Raw genomic sequence first — 2,500 nt, 5'->3', positions numbered from 1 at the left:
AACCAACAGCGTGGGACACAAATCCAACTACGAGCTTTTTAACCGCAACAACTTTAATATACGCTATTGGAGCTGGAATTACCGCGGCTGCTGGCACCAGACTTGCCCTCCAATAGATACTCGTTAAAGGATTTAAAGTGTACTCATTCCGATTACGGGGCCTCGGATGAGTCCCGTATCGTTATTTTTCGTCACTACCTCCCCGTGCCGGGAGTGGGTAATTTGCGCGCCTGCTGCCTTCCTTGGATGTGGTAGCCGTTTCTCAGGCTCCCTCTCCGGAATCGAACCCTGATTCCCCGTTACCCGTTACAACCATGGTAGGCGCAGAACCTACCATCGACAGTTGATAAGGCAGACATTTGAAAGATGCGTCGCCGGTACGAGGACCGTGCGATCAGCCCAAAGTTATTCAGAGTCACCAAGGCAAACGGACCGGACGAGCCGACCGATTGGTTTTGATCTAATAAAAGCGTCCCTTCCATCTCTGGTCGGGACTCTGTTTGCATGTATTAGCTCTAGAATTACCACAGTTATCCAAGTAACGTGGGTACGATCTAAGGAACCATAACTGATTTAATGAGCCATTCGCGGTTTCACCTTAATGCGGCTTGTACTGAGACATGCATGGCTTAATCTTTGAGACAAGCATATGACTACTGGCAGGATCAACCAGGGAGCTGCGTCAACTAGAGCTGAGCAGCCGGCCGCCCGGGAGTGTGTCCCGGGGGCCCGCGCGAACACGCAAGCGTCCGCTCAATCATTCTGCAAACAGGAGGAGGCTGAGCTCCCCTGCACAATACACCTCGAAACCCTCTCAGGTCCCGGCGGCGCGCAGCGCCGTCCCAAGTACTTGGTCGGGTTCGAGAGAGGCGCAATCGCCCGGAGTTAGGCGAGTAGACGCTTTCGGTGCGACCACCCGTGCTCCCAACTGAGCTTGCCGCTGCCGACAGAGGCCCGGGAGCGTGCTGTCGTGGCATTGCCGGCGGGAGACAACACGCGCCACCTACGGTGACCGGCAGCTCCAACGCCAGCGCCACAGAAGGACAAAAGCCCCACTTGGGTGCCGAAGCGAACTCTCCCAGCACAGCGCACGCGCCAACACATCCGCACAGCTGCGATACAAACCACCAGCGAGAACCGCTGGGGCGACCGAGCAGCAGACGGCGTCGCGGCGCCGAGCGCCGGGCGGCGGCGCATCCTCAACGCACACAGTCCTCAATCGGACCAGCACACTGAAGATGTCCACCGCGCTTCGCACCGGGCCCGCGAGGACCTACTTTGGCCGCACGGCGCCGCGCGCAGGGTGCGCCGGCGCGCAGCTGCGACGCCTGCCGCGTCCGTCGGCCGGCGCGCCTGCCACTGGCCGCCCCCACCAGCCGGCTGTAGCGCGTGCGCCCACGCACCGCGCGGCCAGCACGCCGGGAGGCGCCCCCCTCACCGGCCGGGGACGGTCCCACCCAGCCACCGCCGCGTATCGCTTCACACCCAGATGCCGTTCAGTTTCGTCGGCATGGTGGGTATCGCTGGAACAACCGGTTAGTACCTCAACCTATCGTCGCCATCACCGATTCACCCCTAGCGAGAACAACCGCACCACAACAGGTTACCATTTGTTCATTTGCGTAACTTCACCAGAAAACGCAGGCGTCCATCGCCATTTGCAACTTCAACGATTATTGCATGCCTGTGTCAGGTGTCACGCCACACTACGTCTGCCCACATACACGCAACAAAATGTGCACGCCTAGACAATACGTGGAAGGTGGCCCCCGTACGTATGCGATGTCCATTGCTCGAACGACTGTCAACCGGCCTCTGTAGCATGTCGCAGATATGGAACGCGGTGCACCATGCCATCACGGTGTGTGAGGAGAGACGACTAGGTCCGAATACATCAACAGACAGCTCATGCTGATCGCCATCCACGGCGTCCGTTCCTCCCACACGTCTCTATGGCGTACCACACTGCAATCCAGCTCTCATAGGGAGACGACACGTAGCTGCGTGCACAATATTTGCACTGTATGGTCCGCCGTTTTTGGGCGCAGTCGTTGTGCGGTCACACATGTGCCACGATGTATCATTCAGTACATAAGGACGAATGTGCAGTACAGATTGTGGTTCACGCGTACGACATCAGCGGACAGTTGACACAGGCCGCACCACAACGTAGCCTGAGTACGTCGCATGCGAAGGGCATTGAACATGCAAACTTCTCACCAACCAGCTTGCGAAGGCAGGGGGCAAGGTGGGGACGTGGGGAGGGGCGGCATGTACGTCCTGCTGCCATCCACATTACAGTGTACAGCAGGAGCATGTGGAAAGTGAGCAAGACTTGCAAGGTGTTTAACATGAAGCGATACACAGGGGTGCGGGCAGTGCGAGTAGCGAACTATATTGCGAGGGTTGCGGGTGGGCAACACTACAGTAATTGAACGAGTCGTATAACAATTACAGAGCAGGTTTAGGCGACAACGTGGGTTACGTTAAGGCGACAACA

At 57.8% G+C, this 2,500-nt stretch overlaps 1 non-coding gene across 1 annotated transcript in view; it reads right to left on the bottom strand.

Moving 5' to 3' along the window:
* LOC124767102 overlaps positions 1 to 676 on the bottom strand; it is a 1,909-nt gene extending 1,233 nt beyond the window's left edge. The window contains exon 1 of the ribosomal RNA XR_007012944.1: positions 1 to 676. This exon is cut by the window's left edge and continues 1,233 nt beyond it. This is a non-coding gene — a ribosomal RNA (small subunit ribosomal RNA).
* Positions 677 to 2,500: the final 1,824 nt, after the last annotated feature.

The sequence above is a fragment of the Schistocerca piceifrons genome, unplaced genomic scaffold (genome assembly GCF_021461385.2).
Source record: "Schistocerca piceifrons isolate TAMUIC-IGC-003096 unplaced genomic scaffold, iqSchPice1.1 HiC_scaffold_68, whole genome shotgun sequence".
Classification (NCBI taxonomy): Eukaryota; Metazoa; Arthropoda; class Insecta; order Orthoptera; family Acrididae; genus Schistocerca; species Schistocerca piceifrons.
Note: the sequence above shows the minus strand (reverse complement) of the source record. Positions and strands in the feature narration are given on the sequence as shown.